The following is a 23609-nucleotide window of genomic DNA, read 5'->3' as shown; positions in this document are numbered from 1 at the left end:
CTGCCCCCATCTGCCCCCCAGAGGGCGATTCCCAAGCAGGGATCCACTGGGGAGGGCTATCATTGGAAAGGGGAGACTCCTGTTATCAACGATACCCCTCCCCGTCTTTCTACGTGCTCAGGGGGCTGAGATAGCCCCCTGAGCACATAGAAAGGGAAACTGAAATGAGCCTCTTGGCTCGTTTCGTTTTCGCTGAAATGACTTCAGAGTGCCGTGCCGTGCGTGCCGATCATCATTTCAGGGAAACCAGGGGGGCCTCGGACCTGAGGAAGCTCCCCCAGTTCCCGAGGCTCTTAGGGTGTAAAGGGATTTTCGAGGCCATGTGTCATGATAGGCGGGAGCCGTCATGAGCACACGACCACCATTTCTCATGATGGCTCCAGGCCGTCATGAGCACCGAAGTTGTTAAGCAGCAGCCACAATCCTTGTTAGATTGACTCACTAAAGTCACAAAATTTACAAGGGCTCAACCCTAGAAATCAATGACAAAGAACAAACAGGCTTAACTTAGTGGTAATGTGTATTTATGCACCATCAAAACAGTAACAAAGTAAACCATCATACAAGAAATATCTGAGACTAATTTAGACAAATTAAGTACATTTCAACAAATAAATGTCACCCAAATGACAAAAATCAAATAATGTATACCAAGTTATATAAATTATTAAAATTTAAGGTTAAAAATAAAGCCAAAAAACATTAAGCACCAGCCTCATTCAAAAGGTCACAGAAGTCTGGTACCTAGGCACAATTTGGGGCTAACTGTGATGCAGCTGGTAGCTACAGAAGCCAGGTTCTACCGGGTCAGAGATTTACCTTCAGACCTAAGCTCTAAAATGGAATACAAAATCTTCAGTAGGGCAGAGCTGCAGGCTGTGCCAAGAAAGGCTCCACAATGTTGGATAGCAGCTGGATGAGGTCCACGTGCAGTCATTTATTTTTTACAGGAGAGCTCCACTCAGAAGAAGTTTCCATTTTGACCCTAGAAAAGTTTAGTCACTGGTCAGACCCTTTGGCACCTTCCCCCAGTGAAGGCTGCAGGCTGCGGCAGAATAGAGCTTCACAAGGCTGGATACCTCATTTGCTAGGTCTTGCAGGATTTGATTGGCTGCTGTGGAAAAGCTCTGGGTGGGGGAAACCAAAATCTTCTGCCCAACAGCAAAGTACATTCATCAGAAAAGCATGACAGTTTTGTTCCAATCCTCTTCAAGTCTTTGAAACCGAAAGGTTTCTAAGTTGTAATTTTTCAGGATGTTAGAAGCAGGTTCTGAGAAACAGCACATTGGGGTAAGGGTCACTCCAGGGAAGATCACAAGCATGTTGCAGGTCCATTTATGACTGGTCAGCTGGGAAGTTGCTACAAAAGGCCTCTTGAAACTTGTTATTTCTCTGTAGCTTGAACAGAAGATCAGACTGAGGACCCTTGAAGACCACTTCTTTGGCTTGGGTATAAGAGGGAGAGCTCCAGTGTTCCAGCATTCTTCGCAGGTGTCAGACAGCATATTTAGTCCCTGCCTGCACTTCCACAGGCCAAGTAGTGTTCTGAGGCGGGTACTGTTGGTGCCAAATTTATGCCTCATACCCAGCTTGTGGGTGGCTCCTGGCCCTCCGTAACCAATAGGATAAATGTTTCCAGGTTAACCCTAATAACTTTTGAGGCCGTTCCTGCGTGTACTACAATACCATAGTGCCCTTCCCTCCCCCATGCAGTACCTGTTTGTCCACCCAAGTAGTGTGGCAAGAGAACTGAGAAGATCCACCTCTGTGGTCACTCTAAACCAGTTCTGGAGTCTAATTCCTTATGACAGGGTGGACAATCTTTTGAAGTTAATCAAGTTCCAAGGCACAGCCCAAATGATCTTCCTACTAGAGGAACCGAAGCACTAACCCACCACCAAGCCCATGTCCGCTATCCTGGGAGCTGTTTTGAACCTCATTCAGATTTAACCACTCAGAGGACAAATGTAAATTCGGCCTCCAGGCACTTTAAGTAGGGAACTTTCAGAAATTTCATTTTCCACAGCATTTATTTAAGTCCAATTTCATCAGTGAATTAGGACTGTAATAAAAATTACAAAGAGCTCATGAATGAATTGTGCAGCTGTTTTTTTACCCAGCAATAGCATGAATATCTTTAATATAACATCTCAAAACTCTCCTATTGAGCTGCAAGCTTTGCTGCAGCAAAATTCAGTTTTGAGGACTTTTTCACTGAAAGGACATGATTACCATTGCATTTCTATGTGCCCTTCTTTAAAAAGCATGCACCTTGCCTTATGGGCATTAAGGACTTTTTAGGGGTAACAAATAGTTAAATGCAAGGTTTTTACCTGTCAAAAGAGGTTTTTTTTTGATAGTCAAACTGCAGCATTTAAATTGCCACAGTCGGGCTTCAATGATATGCCTGAAGCTATGTTTAAAACTGTCAGTGTAGTGCATGGCACAATGGATGCTGCAATCTACTAGTAACATTTAACTGACAGGTCCTGAGTACACTTCATGGACTTATAGGTAAATTATATATGCTAATTAGAAATATACAAAAAACATCAAGGGGAAAGGAGGAGCACAGACACTTTACCACTGGTTAGCAGGTGCAAAGTGCACAGATATCTACAGCCAGCAAAAACCATTAAGGCAAAAATCCGGTGGTACAACACACAAAAGATGGTAATTTCCTACGCTCAATTGACTGTAAGATTGATCTAAAATTCATCCACTTCGCTAGGCGCAACAAATTGCCTTACTGTAGTGTGGGCCGGGATGTATTTAGTAAAGTATCTTAGAACACATGTAGACTATCAACAATGCTGAAAATGTTGCTGAGACAAAATATTGAGTTGGAAATGTCGACTTATACAAATATCGAGTTGGAAATATTGTGATTTAGAAATATCGACCGCAAGAATATTGTGGTCAAGAATATCGAATTTAAGGTGCGAAATCTTGTATTTATAAATATAGAAGTCATTAATATTGTTTGCAAAAATATAGATGTTTAAAATATCGATGTTTTAATTATTGTTATGTTTTTTAGTTTATATTTTAAATGTATGTGATGTATGATTTTTTGCATAAGTATTGGTTACGTTTTTTAAAATACGTGTTATATTTGTACTAGTTGTGAATTTTTTTTAATTACATTTTGCATTTTTTAGTTCTGTAGTGGGCTGTGAGTTTATAGGGGAATAGGGAGGGAAGTAATGTAATTATTATAAATTAACGATTATTTTTTATTTATTCAATTTATATTTTATTGCATTAATTGTGGGAGGTAATTTATTTGTAATTAATTCTTAATTGGTTGTTCATTAACAATAATTAATTAATTGAGAATTTATTATGGTAATTGTGTAATTTGTTTAGGTGCAGTGTGTGGGGTTTATAGGGGTAAAGGGTGGGAAGTATTTAGTTGTTTATTTATGTTGATTTATTGACTGAAAATTAATTATGGAAATTGTGTGATTTTTTTCGGTGTCGGTTGTGGGGTTAATGGGGTAAACGGTGGGAAGTAATTTTTGTTTAATTATTTAAAATGTAGTTGGACATTAATATTAATTAATTAATTTATATCTAGGGTATTTTTATATTTGTGTGTGGGGGTTTTATTTCTATATAGGGACAGTGTGGGGAGTAAATACATTTTACCTACTTTGTATTTAGTTGGTAAATACTATTAGTTTTTTTATTGATTATAAGTTTTAATTGTGTAATGAATTTTTTTCATAGTTTAATTTTAACTGTGGGTTATAGGGATTATGGAGGAAACGTGTGGGAGGTAAAATATTTGTTATGAGTTTTTTTTTATTAAGATTTATTTCATTGGAAATTAATTATATTAGTTCAGGAAGTAAATATTTTTTCATTTATATGTGTGTGGTGAATTGTGTGGTGTTATAGGGTAGAACATTTAAAAAAAACATTTATTTAATAATTAATGTTTTGTTGCTAAATAAGTATTAATTAAAAACATGTATTTGATTGGAAATTGTCTTTTATTTTATTTGATATAAAAGTAGTAGATATTTGTTATATGTATTTAACATTATAATATTGTTTTAATTCTTTTAAATAATAAATATATTTGCATATGAATTTGTAAAATATTTATCTACTTTTTAATTTATTTTGTTTTTAAATATTATTGTTGTTAACATTTTGTTTTTTTTAATTTTGAACTGACTGGAGTGAGAATATTCTCTCTGTAATCTTTATTTCAGCATATTATGGCCATAGAAGATACATGCAAAACAACAAAGTACATATTACGATGGTGAAAACACGGTATTTACAAGATGACCAATCGGGATCGCAGAGGATGCAATAAAATTCATCAGTTAAAAAGGCACATAAAATATTAATTTAAATAATAATTTAAAAATAACTTTTTTGTACAGTTCCAAAAAATAATATTCCAGTGGAGCAACACATTAATGTACAACCAATAATAGTCAGAACAAACCTAACATATACACGATAAATGCACACGGCCTGGTCATTTATATGTCTAAACCCAATTTCTTACGGGAAAAGCTTGCTGACAATAGAAATCTGCTGACACAGAACACGACAAGTTGACTAGTATCCGTTTTGATAATCCTATATGCTTTAACGTACGATCGTATACCTAAAGCATTACACAAGGGCTTGATCCATCGTTTCCTTGCCAGATCATATGCAGTACAGAAAAACAGAATATGATTATCATCCTGTCTAGAATTTGACTGGCAACACATACATTTTGCGCTTTTCGGTTGCCCCGTTGGCATTACCCATCTTGCTAGCATTACATTTGTTTTGAGTATTCCATACCTGAATTTTAGGTATAGACTTTTTGCCAGAGGTGGTCGTATCTCGTCTAAAAATTCCTCAAAGTGTGAATATTAATTGTTACTCCTTTGAAATCCAACACTTTCCCTACTGTTGCACTCACTGGAGTGGGAATAGTAATATTAACCACGCCGCTATCCGACACTTTCCCTACTTTTACAATTATTGGAGTGGGAATAGTACATTTTATCCCTTCACTATCCAACACATTCCCAACTGTTGATCTCAATATAGTGGGATTAGTAATTGTTAACCCTCTGCTATCCAACCATTTGCCCACTGTTGCACTTACTGGAGTTGCAATAGTAAATTTTACCCCTCCGCTATCCATCACTTTCCCCAGAGAAGCACTCATTGAAGTAGCAATAGTAATTTTTTCCCCTCCGCTATCCAACACTCCCCCTATTGTTGCACTCACTGGAGTGGGAATAGAAATGTTTACCCCTCCGCTATGCAACACTTTCCCTACTGTTACACACAATGGAGTGGTAATAGAATTTTTTACCCCTCCTCTATCCAAAACTTTCCCTACTGTTGCACTCACTGGAGTTGCAATAGAAATTGTTACCCCTCCGCTATCCAACATTTTGCCTACTATTGCACTCACTGGAGTCGGAATAATAATTTTTACCCCTCCACTATCCAACACTTTAGCTACTGTTACACTCACTGGATTGAGAATAGTAATTTTTACCCCTCCGCTATCCAACACTTTCCCTACTGATGCACTCACTGGAGTGGGAAATTTAAGTTTAAAGATTTTTAAATAGTTTAATGGTTTAATTTATAATAAAATATTTTTATAAGATTGTATGTTATTGGTTCACACACACACATATATATTTTTTTGTAAATGTTTTGTAAATAATTTTAAAATGATAAAATAAATTAAAATTAATAGTTTAATAATTGTATAAAAGGAACTATTTATGAATTAATATGTATCCATGTTTAACTTTTATAATTAAGCTTTTTTATTTTATTTTTTAAATTGATATTAAATCTACTTTATTTTTTATATTTATTGTATTATTTATCATATTTAATATTTTTTATTTATTTGATATATATCTAAAATTAGAATTTTTGTACAACTATATTTTTGTGATATTTTTGTACTTACCTGTTTAAGTATAGGGGGGTCGATATTTTTGCATTCTATATTTTCACATCCATATTTTTTACTTTTATATATTTTTTTAAGTTTGATTTTATTGAAGAACGAAAGAAAGGGAGGGGGGGAAAGGAAAAAAACAGGAAAATGGATGTGACAATAAAATACAACTTAAAGGAGAACATTAGCGAATATAAAGCCAGAAAGGCATATAAGCAATGCAGTATAAGGTCTTCCAAAGCAAATATAATGAGCATGAAAATAACATGAACAAAATAAATATATAGAAAGCATATGCACCGTAGAATAACAATGGATATGAAATTTGAAGAAAAAGGCAATAGGAGAATCATGGAGGTTTGCGTACTTCAACTGTATCAGGATCCGGAGATGGGCTCACCGGAACAGTGTAGTACTGAAAATTCTGGACTCGTGTAATGTGTCTGCACTCGAGAATAAAAACTTCATCGTAAATGGACGAATTTAGTGCCAAAAGACCGAGAATGACGAGTACGTCCTGTACAGGTATTTTCAGCATATTCAAGTGACGATTTCACTTTGAAATCGTCACTCTCGTTCAGAACCCTCGGCTTCCATTTTGTGTATGGCAGCCATTTTGTGAGTTGCCCTTTACATAGGCTTATAAACCGGCTGGATTCGACCCCAGAAGGACACGTACACCTTGATCGACTTTTCCTTGACCTATGCCAGTTGGAACCATTGCCCCAGGCCGGACCTGTTAGGTCAGTTCCTCTCCAGTGGCCAAGCAAGATAGCATCAGGGCTCAGCCGGCCATAAACCTCCTCATTGCACACACACCTGCCGTATCTTGCTCACATCTGTCTTTACTCTTTTGCTTCACTTACTTTATGATGGGGAGGAGCCTGTTTTATTGGGGGTCCACTGATATCTGATGAAATGTTGGGCCTCGCCGGGTGATTTGTTATGGGCAGCACAACGTGAAATATGTACATGTCATCATGACTCTGCTTTTCTGTTGTAAACCAATAACTGTAAATAACATACTACAAATTCGAAGAATGTTTGCCTGAAGCTGAATATTCTGTATAAAGAGAGAAGCCTGACTTTGTAAATTCGAGCAGTCTCCTGAGAATATACTTCCCCGTGTTGTACTTCTAGGACACTTGTTACCTTGGTTGCAGCCAATAAACTAATCTTTGACTTCACCTAGAAGACTCTGAGTTTCTGTGGTCTGAATCAGGAAAAGGACTCGAGGTCTTTGGGTGTGTATTCCCTGACACCGCTGGGTTACCTGTTAAGTACCGGTTCTGAAAAACCCAGTACCTCAGTTGGCGCCCAACGTTTGGGGCGATTCCAGTGGTACCAGTCAGCCAGAAGATCTTGAGGAGCTTCGTGTGAAAATTCCGAAGGACGGCCAACCACCTCATCGACCCCTGCATGTCGACGTGGTCCGAAGGTCTTTGCTGCGATGTTCCCCGCTTCCCGACGGCTACGAAGGTCTGCTGCCCTGGCTATCGCCCTGATTTGGACCCTTGAAGTTTGGTAGAGCGAAACACTGAGACGAGTCTTCTGGTGACGTCATCGATATCTCAGTTAAGTATAAGTGGAGCGTCTCCCAGTCCTTAGTTGATCTTAGTTTTGGTATCCTTGGGATAAAAAGTTTTGTGTTGGTACTTGCAAGCACCAAAACCGAAGGACTCGTGTATTCACGAGAAATATCGTAATCGATAAACCTTTGAAGTTTGGAACTAGACTAGAGAGTGAAGATGCCTAGTCTTAGACTTGGAAATTTGTTTTGTCTTGGCAGTAATAATAGGGACTCCCGATTGGAGGACTCATGTCCGGTTCCTCCGATTGGAACTCCAACTTACGAGTTATATGTGAAACATGGGGTAGGCCCCATCACCTACAACGAAGTATGGATTAAATACACCAGGAAAGATGGTGTTCTAAAATGGCCCCAATATGGTAGTTTTGATTCCGAAATCTTAGACAACCTTGAAGTTAAACTCTTTAAAAAGAAAGCCCGGCCGGCGATGTTTGACTCTTTTCGCCTATGGCGTAAAGAGGCCAGACAAAAAGAAATTAATTTAGAGAAGAAAAATAAGAGAGAAGGGAATATTTCAGTAATGAAAGCTGCTATGCAGTTTAAAGACAATGAAGAAGAACAGATGAGTGAGCAGTTGCACAGGCAACGTAAAATGGCGATAGATAAATGCTATCCAGTTTTGCCGCGTCCCAAGAAGGATGCAGCAAAAGACCTTAAAGAAGACCCGTTAATGGGCCATTTGTTAAGTTCACCACCTTTCTATGCACAAACAGCCACGGCGCCTCCGCAACCCTTAGTTGCGCCGCCCATGGTTGTTATGCCTGCTCCTCTACAGCACTCTTCAGCTGGCTTCCGCTCCTCCGGTGCAGCCTCCTCAAGGCACACCGACTACATCTACTTCGCTTATGCCTTCAACGACTTTGCCTAGTGCACCTTCGATTTCTCATAATGCTCCCTCTGCTATTGCCTCTACTTCAGCCTTATCTCACCCTGTTTTTCCATCCGTTCTTCCTTCAGTTTCACCTTCCATTCGGCCGAAAATGGTCAGCACTGTTACTAACCTTTTCTCACCTCTTTTCGGGTCGCCTACTACGACCCCTAACACGGAACGAAGACAGTTGCGAAGTCAACTGCCTGACTACCAAGAGAGAGATGTATTGAATCGTTTAGCTCATACATGGATTATGGATAGTGTAAAATATGACGTTGAATCTGTCATGAAAGTTTTCCTTCAGTGGGAAGCACCGACACAGAGATATGTTTTTGAACAAATGTGTGTTTTCCTCTGTGAGGATTTGGAAGACAATGATTTAGAATGCAACCCGCAGGAGTTGTGTCGTGTACGGTTCAAGTTTGGGGAAGGAATGATCGTAGGTCCCGATTTCCAAAAAGCGGTTGAGATATTGTTGTCTTATCGGAGTAAAGGGAACACTTCTGGTTCGCAATCTGAGCGCGATACACCTAGGAAAAAGGCGCGACAGTATCCCATGAGAGAAGTTCCCCCTCAATGGAGAGAGGGTGACGCAACGGCTAATCCACCTATTCTGCCACACTTTCAGCGTGTGTGGGTACATGTCCCATGGAAGCGAGCTGAAGTTTTAGCACTCAAACAAACATTACCTGATCCGCGTAAAAACCCTGCAGGATATTACAAAGAGTTGTCGCAAACTGCTGGGTCCTGTGTAATGAATTTAGCCGATATCGATATGTTATTTGGGAACGTTGTTCCACAGCCTTTATGGGGAAAGATTCGTCACACGGATCATGATCAGGAATTAGGTGACTCATGGGCTAACATTACTGCGACAGATGCCCTACAAGTAGGTGGCGCTAAGCCTGAACCTTTGATAGCAGAACTGCCTGGTAAAATAATTGATTATATGAAAAAGATAATGACTGAAATAGGCGTGAATTGGGATAAACTATCTGCATGTAAACAGAAGAAAGATGAAACGGTGTCTGATTTCTTCACCAGATTCGAAGAAACTTTTGTCGACCACAGTGGTCAAGATATGAGCACAGAAGGTGGTCAGAGACTGTTCGTCGATAAATTTGTGCACAATTTGCTTCCTGAGTTGTGCAAAAAGTTAAAGGACTCGGAAAGTTCTTGGGCAGTCTCGCCTTCGGCACAGATATTAGCTACAGCACAGTATTACGAAAATCGAGACAAAGACGAGAAAGATAAAGTAGAAAAGAAAACGAAAGAGTTGAAAACGAAGGTCTTGTTACAGCAAGCATATCCACCACGTGGTGGTGGCGGTCAAAATATTAATGGTCAGAATAATTACCAGAGTAATTTGCAGCAACCTCAACAATATCAGAGGAACTCGCAAAGGATCGAGTATTGTCAACCACGTGTTTCTGTAGGTCCCAACCAATGTTCGTATTGCAAGGAGGAAGGTCATTTTAAATATAGTTGCCCTATCCTACTACAGCGCGCGAATGGCGCTTCTGGTGTAAGAGGTCGAGGTGCTCAGCAAGCGCCTAGAGGAAGAGGACACGGGAATGCCCCCCGGAACGAACGTCCCCTTCCACCTCAAAATTCCATGAACAAGTTTGATCATCAGAATAACACATCTGGTAGGACAGCTCAGTACTATACAAATGATTACTATACAGAAAGTGAGAATTGGGAGAGTAATGATTGCTAGGACAGCCATAGACAAAGAGAGGGAGTTGTTTCAGTTCCAGTAGATCAGAGCGGACCATACGTTGAGGTGATTACATCAGGTGTGTCAGAGCCTTTTCTGTTGGATACTGGTGCTACGAAGAGTTCCATTAAGCACTCAAAACACCTTTGTCTGGCGAAACGAACGTTTCTGTAGGTTTTTCTGGCGCTAGAAAATAAAATAAGAGATGCTAGGTCAGTGATGTTGTGTGTCAGCTGTGTTGGACCAAGAAACGTGAGTCCACCAAACCACTAATGAAATATTGCTGGGTTGAAGAAAATTCCCATCAGCCCACCCTTATGGTGGAATATCGTCATGTGGGATAAATCTCATAAATCCAGATCTCACCCTACGCACCTGGTGATTGTGCGGAGAAGGATTTTGATAGTATTTATCGCAACCACAGCAATTTTCAGATAGTGCAGATGGAGTGCAGTGCTAGTGAAAAACAAAGTGAGAAGGTGTAACAATAAAATTGACTCAAAGGACAAAAAATATGTTTATTAAATATTATCCTAGGGTCAAAAATTAAAACAACGCCTGATAGTTTCAAATAATAACTACAGGATTTCGTTTTTCAGTTAGCTGCTCCCAGCTATTTTCCAACATGTACTAAATTATGATACAGAGTATATATTAGCAACCACTCTCTCTCTGGTCAAACTGGTGAGAATTGAATGGATTCTTGTCATCAAGACTGGCTTATACCCTTTTTTTACAGCCCATTCTATGTTAAGGGTGAGTCTCTCTTTCTTGAAAACTGGGTATTTAGAAATTTATCGGGAATGTTGGATTAATATATCATCACACCTCTAAAGATTGGCTCTGAGGTGGTTTTCTTCATTTTCCATTCTAACAGAGCGGGGCCTCCCTTTTTCCCGAGTGGGTGCCGGGTGAGGTGAGGCAACTTCCCACAAAATGATGGGTAAGTTCTATCTTACTAAATTGAACTACAAAGTTTGTATTGTTTAACATCAGGAGGACTTTTTGGTCTTCTGATCGGCACAGAGACATTTTCTCTTTGCCTTGTCTGTGTTGTTGTGTTGTGTCCTTTTTATTGTGATGTCTCCATGCACTATTTTTACCTATTGGTTTGCACAACCTTCTCTTTTCAGGAAGAAAAGAATGATTGGATATCCGCCAGATTAGAATTTGAGTTCCATATTTCTGGTAGGAGTAATCCATTATCTTTGTGTATGAGTATTAACATTACTGTTATTCACAGTTCCACACTTTTTGCAGTCGCTAGAACCATCTGGTCCTGAAGAAAGCTTGGATACTTCATCCAATAGAGCTGAAACATGTTGACCCCACTGCACCGCGCCAACAGATAGTTATTATTTGAAACTATCAGGCGTTGTTTTAATTTTTGACCCTAGGATAATATTTAATAAACATATTTTTTGTCCTTTGAGTCAATTTTATTGTTACACCTTCTCACTTTGGGGCAGATTTATGAGGCCCTTGTGCCACGTTTACGCCGTTGTTGCGTCACGCAAGGCGGCGTAAATGTGGCACATTCCTACGAACGATTTACAACATGACGCATCTAGGCAGATGCGTCACATTGTAAAGCCCTGCGCCGCTTGTGGGTGTTCCGGCGCAGGGTGGGCATTCCGGGGCAGGTGCGCCTCGCAAAAGTGGCTGAGTGAAATCTATAAGATTTCACTCAGTCACTTTCAGGCCAATGCTGCGTCAAAAGCCTGCGCCTGCTTGAAGCAGGCGTAGGTCTTGATGCAGCATTGGTCAGATAGGGCACCCCCGAGCCTTGCTGGAGCTGCGTCGCGCTTGCGACGCAACTCCAGCAATGCGCCGCCTTTACGGCACAGATGCGTCACGCATCTGTGCTGTTTTTGCCCCATGGTGCGCCGCATTGTAAATGCGGTGCACCATGGGTGGCGAAGCTGTGGCGCACATTAACTGGCGCATCCCTGGGGATGCGCCAGTTAACATAAATCTGCCCCCTTGTTTTTCACTAGCACTGCACTCCATCTGCACTATCTGAAAATTGCTGTGGTTGCGATAAATACTATCAAAATCCTTCTCCGCACAATCACCAGGTGCGTAGGGTGAGATCTGGATTCATGAGATTTATCCCACATGACGATATTCCACCATAAGGGTGGGCTGATGGGAATTTTCTTCAACCCAGCAATATTTCATTAGTGGTTTGGTGGACTCACGTTTCTTGGTCCAACACAGCTGACACACAACATCACTGACCTAGCATCTCTTATTGTATTTTCTAGTAACTGCAGGGGTTTGAGCTGCTATGGTCATTAAATATTCCCCCCTTGTTTGACCCTCCTTACTCTATTTTTCCTATTTAGTGCAACTGCTGTTGCGGGTCCCTTTATTTGTACGTTTTATACTTTGCAGGGCTACATCCCTGTAATTGCTCACCCAGTTTATTTTCTAAATTGAGACTCCCCTGACATACCATGGCAGACTTTGGAGGCTTGGCCTTTGACGATGAAATGCTTAACCTAATTTTAGATGAGAATCCATGCATGCTTGACTCGTTACCTGAGACTATCAATCCAGCTAAGGATGACTGGCTTACCTTACTCAACCTGAAAAAAATCACACACTCACACTTCAACCCATGGAGCGATCATGGCACAATATCTCAGGGGCAAATGTGCCCCCACGGGCCTTATTGTCACAAATGCACCCAGACTGTTTTTGACTGATAAGGATTTCATGCGTGACTGGTCACTGATAGTGTGGCGTTGCACGTGAGACTGGCTGTTACACATCATCAGTTCAGCTAACAGGATAGCAGGTGCTATCCTGATAGAGATCCAGGTTTTAGAAGGCCAAATCAAGGCGACCTGTAATACCCTTTTCAAAAAACGTCTAGATGAGACCAACAAGACCAATAAGGACTATAAAGATAACATTCTAACAAGTAAGATTGACAAGTTCAAAAAGGATCTTGCACGTTTTTCACTGGATAAAATATATCCATACACCAGTGACAACTATGTTGCTCCTGGATTTAATAGCAAAGGGAAACGCTATGGGTCTAACTACTCAACCTCTGGTTCCGACTCGAATTCCAGTGACTCAGACACATCCAACCCTGCAGGAACATACTCGCGGGGTGGTGGTCAACATCAGCAACCATTCAAAAGGGGTGGTCGACAACGAGGAGGCATGTATAATAACTACCCAGGCAATTATCAAAATCCTGGACCCTGGTGGCCCCCTGGCCCTTGGGGCTTCCAACCACCATTGCCATTTCCGCAACAAATGAACCCATATACACAACATCCCCAGTTTTTTCCAGATCAGTCTTTTTTAGGACATGGTCGGGGACAAAACCGGGGCAGAAGAAGAGGACAACAGACAGTCCAATGGGAAACCGATCCATCGTTCCCCAACACACGGAGCAGGAGAGCGGCACAACAGAGCAACAGCACAGAGGCGACCGGCACCTAACAGTCAACTTGAGCTCCAGGACCTTGACATCAATTGAAGAGACTGTTTTATAAAAAGGTCTAGGTTTTGTACCGACCAACAGAGGAGATCGATTTCAGATCAGAACGGAACTTGAAAAATTATTTCGCAAGGTGCGTCTACATTTCTTTTTTAAAGATAAAGTAAAATCTGATCCTACTGGGGAAGCCCAACTTTCAAACACAGGGTTACGCCCCAAGTCCACATTCACTCCATTGAGTCACCAAGTTCCTTCTCAGGTGACCACCTTCGAACAAGCTGTCAGACATGACATCTCACAATTACTAGATGCTGATTCGAAAGAGTTTCAAAACTTCTCGAAATTGGAAAGGAATGCACTGACTGGCCTCACTAAAGATCCGTCTATAATAATCAAACCAGCGGACAAAGGGGGTGCAACAGTAATTTTGGACATGTCTCAATACCGACAGGAATGCCTTAAACAACTGGACAACCAACTATTTTATCAGCGACTATCTGAAGATCCCACTCCGTGATTGCTCGCTGAGATTAAGGCTTTGGTAGACGAGGGCAATACTGAAGGGTGGATTACACCTCATGAGGCTAAATTTCTGGTGACAAAGAACCCTGTTATACCGGGGTTCAACTGCCTTCCTAAGATCCACAAAGCCACTAGACCACCACCGGGACGTCCCATCATTTCAGGGATCGGTTCTCTTCTCGAACCCCTCTCTACCTTTGTTGACTGTTTCCTCAGACCTCTGGTTAGGAAAATGCCTACCTATTTAGAGGACACAGCTGATGTCCTGAGACTACTACTCAGTGTAGAGTTCAATGTAGAGACCGATTTACTAGTCAGTTTCGACGTTGAGTCTCTCTACACTTGTATACCTCAACAAGACACCCTTGATACCATAAGACATCTTTTGTCGTTAGAAGATCTTGATAGCATCACCCCTGTCAACTTCATTCTAGCCTGTGCTCAAATGGCCATGAAGGAAAACTTCTTCAAATTTGAGGACCAGTTTTTCCTCCAGATCTCCGGGACATCGATGGGCAGTGTCTTCGCCCCGAGCCTCGCCAACCTCTATGTACATCAATTTGAACAGGATGTCATTCTCAACCATAGCAACCCTTTTTACCATCATGTGGTGCTATGGAAGAGATATATAGATGACAACCTGGTGGTATGGCGAGGCTCCCAATTAGGGATCCAGTTCTTTCATGAATGGCTGAACGTACAAAATCAATATCTCAATTTTACAGTGGAGTACAGCCATGAGAGACTGTCTTTTCTGGACTTGTCAATCTTCCCCGAAACAGGTGGTTTACAAAGCGAATTGTTCACAAAGCCTATGGCAAGAAATTCTCTACTACTATTTAATAGCCATCATCCTCGCTCCCTCAGGGAAAACCTTCCTGTGGGACAATTTCTCCGACTTAGGAGGAATTGTTCATCTAAAGAACTGTTCAATAAACATGCCAGTGTTCTCTCCACCCAATTGCAAGAACGCCAATACCCAAAATACCTGGTAAAGAAGGCATGGAAACGCGCATCCAACAATAATCACGAGGCTTTAGTAGAGAGGCGGCCTCCTAAACCACCACTAGAGAGATTGACATTCGTCAGCACTTTCAGCACATCGTCCAACAAAATCCAAAAGAATGTTCGGAAACATTGGGGTATTCTAAATATCACTGATGCCAACATTCCTCCACCTCTCTTTTCGTTCAAAAGAGCACCTAGCTTGCGGGATACTCTGGTCCACACTAGACCTAGGACACAGAACACTGACAGATCCATGACCCTGTGGGAACTCCCACTGGTTTCAGGTCATTTTCCATGTGGCTCCTGTAGTGTCTGCCCTCAGACAAAGAAGACCAACACGATTGACTTGGGAACAGGGAGAACATGGCTTCTTAAATAACACACTAATTGTAACACCGACAGGGTCATTTATATGATCACCTGCCCCTGCTCCCTTAGGTATATCGGGCATACCACCCGCAAGATCAAACTGAGAATAGGGGAACATAAAAGCACCATTAGGTCCAGAAAACAATCTACAAGACTAACCAATCATTTTCTGGCTCTTAAACATTCAGCGGACGACATGACCTGGGTGATCTTAGACATCCATACATTCCCCCCCACATAAGTGATGTATCAAGATTCCTGTTCGTGAAGGAACAGAAATGGATCTACCTTCTTAAAAGTGACATCAATGGCCTTAATGACGATATACCGTGGACATCGTTATGAATGATTTTAGGCCAGATCCATACAAGTATATTATCACTATATTTAACATCTATACTATACTCCATGGGTCCATGTAACATAGAGGCATTAGTAACTTAGGATCTGCATTGTGTCTCACATAACATTACTGAGTTCACACATCTAAAGTTTTCTTACATGCCCCGTATGATTATTTATGTTTATTATTACTTTTTATTTTTCCCTATTTGCCATAAACATTATATGACAATTTCTAATATAAATCAGACTATCTTAGTATTCTATGGCATTAGGTAAATATCGATAAAGTGATAAATAACATAGCCTCTCTATGGATCTCTGTGAATATCTATCGGTAGACGCCTGTTGCACCGTTATTGAGACATATATGCGCAGTTAGAACAGTCTTTCTTTGCCATGCTCCCTATTACAGCGTCTTTTACATGGACATTTGCCCCAACTTCTAGCGTGACGCGCATGCGCGTCAAGAACAGCCGACTTGACATACGCATGCGTCTCATAATAGAGACGCGCGCACCCACTTGCCGCCTCACGTTTAGACGCTCGCCTCAATCTCTAGTTTGAGGCGCATGCGCGGCAATAATAGCTGATTTGGTAAGCGCATGCGTCTTACAACAAACGCGCGCTCCAACTTACAGCCTCACTTTCATGCGCATGCGCTATTCCGACAGTCGTTCTGACAGATATATACACTATGGCGCTGCTCAATGACGCATGCGCGAGTTAAGTGTAGCGTCCATATTCAGAGTCAGCGCACTTCGGCCATGTTAACAAATCAAGCCAGGTGTTTTCAGTTAAACAATTACCTCGGGTATAAAAATAGACACGCAGCGACGAGTTACCTCCACTCCCTCTCGGACGCTGGCCTAGAGGTACCGACGGACAGGTAGGGCTCTTCATGACTGTAATGAACCTATGCTGCATCTCCATTTTTCGCGCCTGTTACTCTATTTGTCAGGGTTAGACTTACAGGGTTTCGTTTTTCAGTTAGCTGCTCCCAGCTATTTTCCAACATGTACTAAATTATGATACAGAGTATATATTAGCAACCACTCTCTCTCTGGTCAAACTGGTGAGAATTGAATGGATTCTTGTCATCAAGACTGGCTTATACCCTTTTTTTACAGCCCATTCTATGTTAAGGATGAGTCTCTCTTTCTTGAAAACTGGGTATTTAGAAATGTATTGGGAATGTTGGATTAATATATCATCACACCTCTAAAGATTGGCTCTGAGGTGGTTTTCTTCATTTTCCATTCTAACAGAGCGGGGCCTCCCTTTTTCCCGAGCGGGTGCCGGGTGAGGTGAGGCAACTTCCCACAAAATGATGGGTAAGTTCTATCTTACTAAATTGAACTACAAAGTTTGTATTGTTTAACATCAGGAGGACTTTTTGGTCTTCTGATCGGCACAGAGAGTTTTTCTCTTTGCCTTGTCTTTGTTGTTGTGTCCTTTTTATTGTGATGTCTCCATGCACTATTTTTACCTATTGGTTTGCACAACCTTCTCTTTTCAGGAAGAAAAGAATGATTGGATATCCGCCAGATTAGAATTTGAGTTCCATATTTCTGGTGGGAGTAATCCATTATCTTTGTGTATGAGTATTAACATTACAGTTATTCACAGTTCCACACTTTTTGCAGTCGCTAGAACCATCTGGGCCTGAAGAAAGCTTGGATACTTCATCCAATAGAGCTGAAACATGTTGACCCCACTGCACCGCGCCAACAGATAGTTATTATTTGAAACTATCAGGCGTTGTTTTAATTTTTGACCCTAGGATAATATTTAATAAACATATTTTTTGTCCTTTGAGTCAATTTTATTGTTACACCTTCTCACTTTGTTTTTCACTAGCACTGCACTCCATCTGCACTATCTGAAAATTGCTGTGGTTGCGATAAATACTATCAAAATCCTTCTCCGCACAATCACCAGGTGCGTGAGGTGAGATCTGGATTAATGAGATTTATCCCACATGACGATATTCCACCATAAGGGTGGGCTGATGGGAATTTTCTTCAACCCAGCAATATTTCATTAGTGGTTTGGTGGACTCACGTTTCTTGGTCCAACACAGCTGACAGACAACATCACTGACCTAGCATCTCTTATTGTATTTTCTAGTAACTGCAGGGGTTTGAGCTGCTATGGTCGTTAAATATTCCCCCCTTGTTTGACCCTCCTTACTCTATTTTTCCGGTTTTTCTGGCGCCCCAGTTAGAGATCCGATTTCTGACCCTTTGACTCTTTCTGTTGGTCGCCGTGAATTAGAAGCACCCCTTATTCTGACAACAGGTTGTGGTGAAAATTTGTTGGGATTGGATCTGTTAAAAAGATTGTATGCGACTTTGTACTGTTCTCCCTCGGGAGTACAACTCACTTTAGGTAAGAAAGTGGTTTCTCCCATGTATTTGTCGAGAGATGCACTTCCAGCAGAATTGTCGTTTCTCCCAGATATTCTTTGGGCTACTGGTCCTAATGATGTAGGTCTTTTAGACATTCCACCATATGTTGTAACATTGAAAACCAATGTTCAAATGCCACGAATTCCCCAATATAGAATTTCTAGTGAAGGCGAGAAAGCTTTGCTAGCGATCGTTCACGAGTTAATTGAAAAAGATGTGATTGAAGAGACAAGAGGCAACGTTTGCAATAGTCCTGTTCTACCTGTTTTAAAACGAACTGACCCATCTCAGCCACCGGTGTACAGATTTGTGATCGATCTCAGAGAGGTGAATAAGATCGTGGTGCCACAATTTCCAGTTGTCCCAGACATTACTACATTATTGACTATGATTCCAGCTTCTGCCACTTGGTTTTCGGTGATTGACCTGAAGAATGCCTTCTTCAGCATCCCGATTGCTGAGGAAAGCAGGGATATTTTTTCCTTCAGTTTAGGAGGTCGCAGCTTCCGCTTTAAACGCGCTCCTCAGGGCTACTGTGAAAGTCCATCAATATACAGTCAAGCTCTGAAAACACAGCTTGATATGATTGTTTTGCCTAAAGGTGCTACTCTTGCACAGTATGTGGACGATTTGCTCATTGCTGCAGACACTGAGAGAATTTGTAAAAAGGCCACGCTGTTATTATTGCGTCATCTGTGTGATTTCCATCACAAGGTGTCACTTTCCAAGCTTCAATACTGCCGACAAGAGGTGACCTACTTAGGTCATCTCTTATCGAAGGAGGGAAGGAAACTGACCCCAGAAAGAATTCAGGCAATAGCGAAATTGAATGTGCCAAGAACACAGAGAGAAGTGCGTGCTTTTTTGGGCATTACATCATATTGTAGACAGTGGATTCCAAATTTTTCATTATTGGCCAAACCTTTGGTGGCGTTAACGTGTAAAGATACACTAAATCCCGTCCCTTGGTCTGAAGAGTGTCAAACGAGTTTTTCCGAATTACGCACAGCATTATGTTCGGCTCCGGTGTTAGGTAACCCCAACTACAGTAAGCCTTTTACATTGTACGTCCACGAGAAGGAATGTTGCGTATTATCAGTACTGACTCAGTCATTTGGGGACAAACAACGTCCATGCGCGTATTTTTCGTCGACTTTGGACCCGGTAGCTAGAGCATTGCCAAGTTGTCTAAGAGCCACAGCGGCAGCAGCTGTTTCTATTCGACAGTCTGCTGGCCTGGTCATGAATAATACACTAGTCGTGATGGTCCCACATGCAGTAGACACATTGTTAAATAGAACCAAGACACAGCACTTAACCAGTGCTCGATTGTCAGGGTACGAACTGACTTTGCTAGCAAGTCATGTGCACATTCAAAAGTGCAACACCCTTAACCCAGCCACATTATTACCATTCATAGAAGAATCAGATGCTTCAGAACAGCATGATTGTCTTTATAGAACAGAAGAAGAGACAAAAGGAAGAGTAGACCTCTTCGACATTCCTCTTGCTGAATGTGATGGTACATTGTGGGTGGATGGTTCATGTTTCAAGCTTCCGAATGGCGATACGACTGCAGCATATGCTGTCACGACTTTGCACACAGTTGTTGAAACTGCACGAGTACCACATGGTTCAGCTCAAGCTGCAGAATTAGTTGCACTCACGAGAGCATGTGTATTGTCGAAAGGAATGAAAGTGACTGTCTACACCGACAGCCAGTATGCGTTTGGAGTGGCTCACAGTTTTGGACGATTGTGGAGAGAACGTGGGTTCCTGACTTCGCATGGAGCTAAAATTAAGCATGGTCAGTTGGTAAATGAGCTTCTAGAATCACTGACTTTGCCTTTACAAGTGGCGATTGTAAAATGTAGTGCTCACAAGAAGGTGACTGATGACGTAGGTCATGGAAACGCATTTGCTGATGAGATCGCGAAAGAAACTGCAAAGAATGTGATGAGCCGAATGTATGTTGCAGGCCCTGAAAGATGGACTGGTGATGTTGGAATATGTGAGGACACGATAGAAAGTGTGAAGTCCATCCAAGCTGAGGCCACAGAGAAAGAGTTGAGCACGTGGAGAGAGAGTACGGGTAGAATGGATGCAAATGGTTGTTGGATTGAATCGACAGAACATCAGAGATGGTTGTTACCCGATGCATATGTGCTTGCAGTAGTCACAATGGCTCATGGAATGGCTCATATCAGCGTGAAAGGGATTTGCGAGTTGTTGGCCCCAGTGTGGAAGAGTTCAGGGATTCCCAAGTGTGCAGAGAATGTTGTCAAGAATTGCATGGTATGTCTGAAACACAATCCTGGTAGGGGAACCCCAACTCCAGCTGGTCATTTTGCACCTCCTACGTATCCGTTCGAGGTTTTGCAGCTAGATTTCATACACATGGAGAGGTGTAATAACTTAAAATACGTGCTCGTTGTTGTTTGTGCTTTCTCAAGATGGATAGAAGCCTATCCCCTAAAGGACAATACTGCCTTGTCCACAGCGAAAGCCCTTGTGAAAGAGTACTTCCCTAGATTCGGAATGCCTAGAATTGTCTGGTCTGATAATGGGAGTGAATTTGTGGGTCGCGTGATGAAGAAAGTGTGTGAAGGGCTAGGTATTAGGCAGAAGTTTCACGCTGCAAATCACCCCTAATCAGCTGGATTAGTAGAATGTCACAATGGCACTTTAAAACTTAAATTGGCCAAAATCCAAGCGAGCACAGGTCTTAAATGGCCTGACGCTCTACCCTTAGCACTCCTATCCACCAGAATGACTGTGCATTCGCGAGTGAAACTCAGCCCCTATGAGATTGTCTTTGGCCGGCCAGCCAACATATGGGGAGGGCATAGGCCCACGAAGTTCAGCGAGCTAGAACACCCTATTTTGCTTGATTACCTGTATAAATTGACGGCTAAATTGCGTGTTTTGCATCAACAGGTCATCGACACCCTGCCTCCGGTCTCTGAGACTCCGGGACACAGCATTGACCCTGGAACCTGGGTGCTGGTGCGGAATTTCCAAAGGACTAAAAACGACCAGCCCAGGTGGATGGGACCATACCTCGTCCTTCTCTCTACCAGATCGGCAGTTCGAGTGGAAGGGAAGAAGGCCTGGATCCATGGGGTCCACTGTAAAAGGGTACCCTTACCTCTGCCCTATGACCAGAGTAAAGAACCTGATGCCGTGCCAAATACCGTCCCTTTTAATGATTCACATGTAAAAGGAACTGACTCTGAACAAGAAAAAGAAGACATTTTGCACAAGGCTGTGCCACCATCCAAGCGAGTGAACATTACAGAGCCTGACCTTTTGTTTCCAGATCAGACAATACCTGGGAAGCAACGGTATAATTTGAGACCGAGAAAAACGAACTAATAAAGTCATTCCTTTTGCAATTTGAGACTAAGATCCATGGACAAATAAAAAAAGATACTTCTTTTCCCCAAGTACTATTTTTGAAAGTGCAGATCTCCCATCTAGGTAACTTGCTTATTTTTGTTTTTCGAACCGCCATCCGGGTTCCGCTGCTAGGGCTGCGGTTGCCTAAAAAGTCTTTTGGGTGCAGCTAACGACGTTAGGTCGGTAGTTCTGGTTGGTCTAAGGGAGTTGCCCTGGACTGACAGAAGCATCCTTTAGCAGAATCAACCTACCACCGCGGGCAGCAATCTAGAGGATGGAGTTTCCTGATGTGGAGAAACCTGCCAAACGAGCAAACTGTAAAAACATGTTATGCAATGCGATGACAAAGAAAAGTTTTTTCATAATGTGCATTTGTATGTTATTCAGTATGATGATATTTTTGATAGGTTACGCTTTATTCTCCTTTCGTGTAACATTTGCACCCACTGCATCACCCATACCTCCTACTACTGTTTCCTCTCATTCTTTCCACCCCCTTCCTGGCCATGAATACAATAGAAGATTAGAGTTCATTAATAACTCCTTCGTTCAGTTGTTACACCAACACCAACTTGTAATGAACACAACTAACTGTTGGGTTTGTGGCCTTATGCCTCACACTACGGATAAAGGTATCCCTTATCTAGTTTTGCCTTTCAGTCGTAATGGCTCTGTATGGGCGTACAGAACGATGTTCATATATGCATGTGAAATCCAACCCCTACGTTCTGTAAAAGACAACCTCAAGACTAGCGCCCTAGTAAAAGGCATAGTTGACATGATTAAGGAAGTAATTTCTTATGAAGATACTCCTGATGATGAGATACTTGCATATGTAAATTGGAACGTGACCGGATATGAAGCCACTCTCTGTGAGAGACAGCAAGCTAAAGGATCATCCCCAATATGGATCGTACCCCATCAGGGTCACCTGTGTCTGCAAGGTATTGGCAGGAATCCCAGAGCTCAGTTAGGGAAGAGTGTCTGTACAGAAACATATGTCTTTGGATCTCAGACTTCCCCAGCGTTTTTAGCAGCTAAGGGTACTTATTTTATCTGTCATGATAGAGCCTACACATGGTTGCCCCCTGACTTTTCGGGCTCATGTTTTGTTTCCTTCCTGTTGCCTCCCACCTACACAGCAGCGGCAGACTACCACCGGACAAGGATAGTTAGAGGTGTTTTGAGTGAAGAAAACACTGCAGGTCAAGAATTTGGGGACTTTGCAAAGGGTTTTCTGCCGTTCTGGGGATCCATGGCTAACAGCAGAAACATAAGGCAATTGACAAGGGTAGTTGAGTCCACCGTGACTGAAACTGCTGGTGCCCTTAGTAACTTGACTGCTGAGCTCCAGTCGGATCGTCTTATGACCCTTCAGAACAGGGTCGCCTTAGATGTCATCCTTGCAGACCGAGGTGGAGTATGCAGATTGATCCAATCAAGTTGTTGCATTTTTATCCCAGATAATGCTCCAACAGTGTACCAGGCCATCTCCAAACTACATAAGATTTCCGAATCTATTCATGAGGGGAAAAGGGGATTGGTCGTTAACGGGTTAGTTCTGGGAAGTGATATCCACCTGGGGATGGAAAATTCTAATGGTCATTGGGATGGTCTTAGCCAGTCTTTTCCTGTTCTGTCTATGCATACAGTGTGCTCCTGCAATATGTGGCATCTGTGTTACATCATGTGTAAGGAAACCTGTGTCAAGAGATGAACTAAGTACTAGAATGATGTTACAGCAACATCTCAATGACTTTAGGGATATAGATCTGGACTCAGACTAACATGAGGATAGATTAATTGCCTATGTAAGGGCAAAAGGAGGGATTGTAGTTCTGAAAATTCTGGACTCGTGTAATGTGTCTGCACTCGAGAATATAAACTTCATCGTAAATGGACGAATTTAGTGCCAAAAGACCGAGAATGACGAGTACGTCCTGTACAGGTATTTTCAGCATATTCAAGT

Source organism: Lissotriton helveticus, chromosome 7 (genome assembly GCF_964261635.1).
Source record: "Lissotriton helveticus chromosome 7, aLisHel1.1, whole genome shotgun sequence".
Classification (NCBI taxonomy): Eukaryota; Metazoa; Chordata; class Amphibia; order Caudata; family Salamandridae; genus Lissotriton; species Lissotriton helveticus.
Note: the sequence above shows the minus strand (reverse complement) of the source record.